At 41.5% G+C, this 7,340-nt stretch overlaps 1 pseudogene; it reads right to left on the bottom strand.

Moving 5' to 3' along the window:
- Positions 1-3,860: 3,860 nt before the first annotated feature.
- Positions 3,861-7,340, bottom strand: part of LOC119924376 — an 81,332-nt pseudogene continuing 77,852 nt past the window's right edge.

The raw sequence follows: 7,340 nt of genomic DNA, 5'->3' as shown, positions 1-7,340 counted from the left end.
TCCTCTCCCCCCTCGCCCCCCTCTCCATCCCCCCCATCTTACCTCCTTCCCTTCCCCACAGCACCTGTATATATGTATATATGTTTGTACATATTTATTACTCTATTTATTTATTCATTTATTTTACTTGTACATATCTATTCTATTTATTTTATTTTGTTAGTATGTTTGGTTTTGTTCTCTGTCTCCCCCTTTTAGACTGTGAGCCCACTGTTGGGTAGGGACCATCTCTATATGTTGCCAACTTGTACTTCCCAAGCGCTTAGTACAGTGCTCTACACACAGTAAGCACTCAGTCAAAATGAAGTCTCTTTCACAGTTACAAAAGAATAAAATGTGTCACCTACCCATATAATATTGATTGGTTAACATCCATTTATACAAGTGGGAGAGAGGAGAGAACCAGAGTTCAACTAGATTTAAAAAGCAAAAGTCAACGAGGTATTATAATCTTCTCTCTATTGCCAATTTGAGGAGGCTTTCAGATTTCCCATTCCACTTAAAGCTTGTACAGAATGTTCCAGCACCATCCAAAAGACCTTTCAGATCAGATAATGTATTTCCTAGAGCCACAGAATGGGCACTGCCTTCAGAGGACCATACAGAGGTCCTCTGTTGGATTGTTTCTAACAAATACGTTTATGAATCCAACTTGTAGAATGAAAGCTTCGATGCACCAAGCCCTTCTAGGCATGAATGAAACCTTGCTGGCAAAAGTTAACGTACAGCAAACACGCAATAGCCACAGGAGAGATTTCCCAGAGTCCATGCCTGGAATGTGTTTTCCACCGTAACACTGAGAATTCTTCAATCAGAGAAAAACCAACTTCAGGAATTGGAAGATGGAATTGACAGGGCTGTGTGGAATTGCTAAGAGCAGAAAATTTCCTTGACTTACCCCACTGCATTTGTAAACGTTACTAAAATGTCTTTACACCCCTTAGTTCTTAGTCCTCAGCTCTTTCTTTCAGTGCCATCAAGATGGAATATAATCAGAGGCAAGGCCCGGTGAATAGAGCACAGGCCTGGAAGTCAGAAGGACCTGGATTCTAATTTGGGCTCCACCACTTTTCTGCTGTGTGACCTTGGGCAAGACACTTCATTTCTCTGGGCTTCAGTAACCTCATCTGTGAAGTTGGGATTAAGACTGTGAGTTCTATGTGGCACATGGATTATATCCAATCTGATTAGTTTGTATCTACCCCAGCACTTAGTACAGTGCTTGGCACACAGTAGGCGCCAAACAAAAACGATTAAAAATTTTTTAATGCTTCTATTTTCTGGCAATTGACATCAAATTATTCCTTCTCAATCAAAAGGAATAGCTCATAATTTTATACCATGAATATGAAAGTGCATAATGGGTAGGGACTGTCTCTATATGTTACCAATTTGTACTTCCCAAGTGCTTAGTACAGTGCTCTGCACATAGTAAGCGCTCAATAAATACAATTGATGATGATGATGAGGGGTCACTGCCTTATAGCTTTCAAAATCTGATGGAAGTTTACAATCAATTTGCTCCAAAACCTATAGCACTTGGAAATTTGAAACAGAAATTGGAAGCAATACTGATTTTTTACAGGGCTTAATGTGAATATTTATGGAGTTCAAAGCTGGATAGGGAATAGGGCTTCTCAGGGAGAGGTCAAGAAACTACAAGACATAAATATCCCATGTGGGACAGGGACGTGTTCAACACGATTTGCTTGTACCCACCCCAGTGTTTAGTATAGTGTCTAGCACATAGGCACTTAACAAATACCATTATTATTGTTATTGTTATTATTATTATAAAGACAGAAAGAATCAGAACAGAAGAGAGAATTAATCCATCAACCAATAAATAGAGAGATTGAGGAAGGCAGAGAAATAGAGGTGGATAAAGGAACAGAGTAAATCTATTAATCTGAAAAGCAGCATGGCTCAGTGGAAAAAGCCCGGGCTTGGGAGTCAGAGGTCATGTGTTCTAATCCCAGCTATGCCACTTATCAGCTGTGTGACTTTGGGCAAGTCACTTAACTTCTCTTGCCCACTTAACTTGCCCTCCCTCCCCACATCCGCCAAGTTAGCTCTCTTCCTCCCTTCAAGGCCCTACTGAGAGCTCACCTCCTCGAGGAGGCCTTCCCAGACTGAGCCCCCTCCTTCCTCTCCCCCTCCTCCCCCTCTCCATTCCCCGCCTTACCTCCTTCCCTTCCCCACAGCACCTGTATATATGTATATATGTTTGCACGTATTTATTACTCTATTTATTTATTTATGTATTTTACTTGTACATATTTATTCTATTTATTTAGTTTTGTTAATGTGTTTTGTTTTGTTCTCTGTCTCCCCCTTCTAGACTGTGAGCCCACTGTTGGGTAGGGACCATCTCTATATGTTGCCAACTTGTACTTCCCAAGCGCTTAGTACAGTGCTCTACACACAGTAAGCACTCAATAAATATGATTGATTGATTGATTGATTGATTCTCTGTGCCTAAATTACCTCATCTGTAAAATGGGGATTAAGATTGTGAGCCCCACGTGGGACAACCTGATCACCCTGTATCCCCCAGTGCTTAGAACAGTGCTTTGCATATAGTAAGCACTTAACAAGCACCATCATTATTATTAATCAATCCAAGTATTTATTGAGTGTCTATTACGTGCAAAGTACTCTTCTCGGCACAAGGAAGAATAGAATAGAATTAGTAGACATGATCCTTGCTCTCAAGGATCTTACAGTCTAGATGAGGAGACAGTCACTGGAACACATTAAAGTTAGGCAGGAAGAACTAAAATGAAACAGGAATAGATAAAAAGACTTGGAAACAGTCATTGAGAAAGAGCTAGAAGAAAAAGAAATTGAAAAGTCAGCAGAGAGGGACAGAGAAGGACAGTGCAGTGGTTACTGGCACAGTCACATACATACACAAAGTTGCCTATAAAGGCACACATAGCGATAGTCACCAACTCTCATATAGACACTCTTCAATAGTTGACATCAACCTTCTTCCATTACTGTCATCAGCTGTCTGCCATTTCCATTGCCCCATCGGTCATGGTGATAGTTGCTGGGGCTGCTTGCTCCCTCTAGGTCCCAGGCATGGTTGCTTTGCACACAGAAAATGCAGTTCCAGAAACTTCTAGAAAACAGCTGGCAGATGTGGTCATGATAGATGTGCTTGGGGCACATATAAAGTGTCTATTATATTGTTATTTTGCACTGCCCCAAGTGCCTAGCACAATGCTCTGCACACAGTAAGTGCCCAATAAGTCCAATTGATTGATTGGTTGGGGCAGCTATGGCAGGAACAGGAAAAGAAGAGTAAGGCAATGCAATGACAATGAAAGGAAAGAGGAAAGGTAGGAAGGAGGAGATGAAGTGGGAAAGTAATATTGGCTGTCTCTTCTTCACTTACCTGCTACTGTTGCTGTCTACACTGATGTTGTTTTCATGCCCCCTCTCCTGAGTTTGAGCTGAGAGAGAGGTATCAAGTAGTCTGTACTATCACTTTGGGCTCAGGAGAATAGGACTCAAAAATGTGTGACCATCCCATCTACCATGGGACAAATGGTCACCTTAGTCTTTACTGTTTATGAGACTTTGTTAAGTTCTCACCATGTTGCAGGCACTGCACTAAGTACTAAGCTGGATACAAGGCTATTGGTTTGGACACAGCTCCTGTCCCACATGGGGTTCCAAGTCTGACACAGTAAAGAGAAGGATTTAATCCCCATTTTATGGATGAGGTGACTGAGGCATCAAGAAGTTAAGTGACTTGCCCAAGGCCAAAGAGCATACAGTTTGTGGAGCTGGCATTAGAACCTGGATCTGCTGACTTTCAGGCACAAGCTCTTTCCATTAGGCCACACTTCTTATTTAATGAATTGCACTTGTGGTGTTATACAAATTATTATTCCTATTTTCTTCTTTAAGGCACCTTTCACCTCCTGATTTCTCAAGCTATAGATCAAGGGATAAGCATGGATCACAGTGGTGTAGAACATGGTAGCATTTTTATCAGTGTCCAGTGAATGATTTGATTTGGGCTGTAAATACATGAAGATGATGGTCCCATAAAATATGGTAACAGATGTTAAGTGGGAGGTGCAGGTGGAAAAGGCTTTATGTCTCCCTTCAGAAGAGTGGATCCTTAAGATGGCCAAGAGAACAAAAATGTAAGAGATGAGGACAATCAGAAGTGAGCCGAGCATATTAAAACCAGCAAATGCAAAAATCAGCCTCTCTTTGATGTGGGTGTCAGAGCAAGACAATGCTAACAAGGAGACCTCATCGCAATAGAAATGATTAATGACATTGGAGCCACAGTAGGAGAAACGAAATGTCAGAAATGTGTGAAAAAATCCAACCAAAAATCAGTATAGATATGTACCAGCCTCCAGTTGGGTACCCAGTTTCCAAGACAACACAGTGGTATAAAGAAGAGGTTGGCATATTGCCACATAATGGTGATATGCCATCCATGCCAGGAGAAAAAGTTCTACACCTATAAAAGTGATGAAGCAACATAGCTGAATAGCACAGGCTACGAAGGAAATGCTTTTCAACTCTACAAGCAAATCCACCAGCATGTTGGGAATGATGGACGAGGTATAACAGACGTCAACAAGGGCTAAATGGCTTAGGAAAAAGTACATAGGAGTGTGAAGTTGAGGTGTGAGCCCAGTTAATCCAATGAGTCCTAGATTCCCCATGACACTTAGTGCATAGATCAATAGAAAAAGCACAAAAAGGGTGGCCCCCATCTGTATGCTATCTGTGAGCCCCACCAGAATGAACTGCATCGTAACTTTGCACGTAGTAAGCACTTAAGAAATGCCATTATTATTATTATTATTGTTATTATTGTTATCATTATTATTATTATTACCTTGCCCCATGAGATCCTCCAGATTTCCCAGACTTTAACCCAAGAGGTGGTATTTTATTAATGAAGCAAGAGTAAGGAGGTGTGTGATTCTCTCAGGCCAACGGGATAACATTTAGCATAACATAATGGAATAATGGAATAACATTTAGTTTAAAATAAACTTCCCCCTCCCAATACATTTGTAGACAGTCAACCTCAAAAGCATCTACTTGTAGTAGTAGAAGCAGTAGTACCATTTATTGATACATAGAAGCAGTGTTGCTCAGTGGAAAGAGCATGGGCTTGAGAGTCAGAGGTCATGGGTTCTAATCCTGGCTCCACCACTTGTCTGCTGTGTGACTTTGGACAAGTCACTTAACTTCTCTGTTACCTCATGAATTACCTCACCTGTAAAAATGGGGATTGACTGTGAGCTCACTGTGGACAGGGAATGTGTCTGTTTGTTTTTGTATTGAACTCTCCCAACTACTTAGTAGAGTGCTTTGCACACAGTAGGAACTCAATGATTGAAAGATTGAACAGTCCTTCTTGGATCTTGAACAGTTTGAGGTTCTGCACCTTTTTATTTTCCCAGTTCTTTAGCAGGTTACTGTTAACATAAAACAAGTATAGAAAAAATTACTGAAGAGCTATCCCCACTCTGGCATATGATATGGAAATGATTAGGGACCTGCGGTCAACAAGTATCAGTGGTAGCATTCATTGAGCACCCATTTGGTGTGGTTCAGTGTACTAAGTGCTTGGGAAGTACAGACTATCAAAGTGACATGTTCCCTGCCCACAAAAAGCTTACATCCTACCGGGGGAAACAAACATAGAAATATAAAAATAAGCACAGAATATTTTTTATAATTTTGTCTGCAGTTTAAATTTATTCAAAAGAGAGTGTTTCCTTTCTACTTTGATTAGGGCAGTTACTTCATATGCCTAATAGGTGGTCCTCAAAATAAACAGAAACTTTCTTGGTGAAAAACTTCAACACATCAGATAATCAAGACTCTAAGTAATGACCTTGGTATTGAATAAATGCAAAGTTCATAACACAATGAACATGCTTGTGTGAGTTCCTAGAAGAGAATTCACCAAGAAGCAGAGATTCAACTCCCTTCTCATGTCCAACAGTGACTCTTCCCTGCTTCAAAGCCTCAGAGAAGCAGCGTGGCTCAGTGGAAAGAGCCCGGGTTTGGGAGTCAGAGGTCGTGGGTTCTAATCCTGGCTCTGCCACTTGCCTGCTATGTGACTTTGGGCAAGTCACTTAACTTCTCAATGCCTCAGTTACCTCATCTGTAAAATGGGGATTAAGACTGAGCCCCACGAGGGACAACCTGATTACCTTGTATTTACACCAGCGCTTAGAACAGTGCTTGGCACATAGTAAACACTTAACAAATACCAATATTATTATTATTATTGAAGGCATATCTCCTCCAAGGGGCCTTCCCTAACTAAACCCTCCTTTCCTCTTCTCCCACTCCCTTCTGCATCACCCTTATTCCCTTTATTCATCCCCCTTCCTAGCCCCACAGCACATATGTGCATATCTGCAATTCTGTAGTTGAGAAACGGCCGTGGTTCAGTGGAAAGAGCACCTGTTTAGGAGTCAGAGATTGTGGGTTCTAATCCCGGGTTTGCCACCTATCAGCTGTGTGACTTCGGGGAAGTCACTTAACTTCTCTGTGCCTCAGTTACCTCATCTGTAAAATGGGGACTAAGACTGTGAGACCCACATGGGATAACCTGATTACCTTGTATCTACCCCAGTGCTTAGAACAGTGCTTGGCACATTCATTCAATTGTATTTATTGAGCTCTTACTGTGTGCAGAGCACTGTACTAAGCACTTAACAAATGCCATTATTATTATTATTATTAATTCCCTTATATTAATGTCTGTCTCCCCCTCTAGACTCTAAGCTCACTGTGAGTAGGGGATGTGATAGTTTATCATTAGGTCGTACAATCCTAAGTGCTTAGTACAGTGCTCTGCACAATGTAAGCATTTATCAATACGGTTGACTGACTGACAAACTCAAGTCTCAAGAGAAATTAGATCCTTAGATGAGTGTATATAAAGCACATGCATAGGCCAGTCCATTTAGCTAACATTAGTGTTAATATGTGGGGAGAGCACAGAAGTTTGGTATAGACCTAGTGCTGGCCAACCTATTTGGCAATCAGCTTCCTCATTGGGATACAGACAAGAGTTGCCCTTTAGAGATCCTTGGGGGGATGGAGGGGAGTGGAGTTAGTGACCACATACCTCTTTAAAGAAATAGGTGGCATCAAGAAAGGGGGCAACAGTGGCTGCCCAGGAAAGCTTGCCAGAGATTGTTGAGCCCCAAGAACAGGGTTCTTTTTTATTGTCATGCCCTAGTGGAAAGAGAACGGGCCTGGAAGTCGGAGGATGTGGGTTCTATACCTGGCTCCACGACTTGCATGCGTATGACCTTGGGCAAGTCACTTAA

The sequence above is a fragment of the Tachyglossus aculeatus genome, unplaced genomic scaffold (genome assembly GCF_015852505.1).
Source record: "Tachyglossus aculeatus isolate mTacAcu1 unplaced genomic scaffold, mTacAcu1.pri scaffold_97_arrow_ctg1, whole genome shotgun sequence".
Taxonomy (NCBI): Eukaryota; Metazoa; Chordata; class Mammalia; order Monotremata; family Tachyglossidae; genus Tachyglossus; species Tachyglossus aculeatus.
The sequence above is the reverse complement of the archived record's forward strand: the minus strand, read 5'-3'. Positions and strand labels throughout refer to the sequence as shown.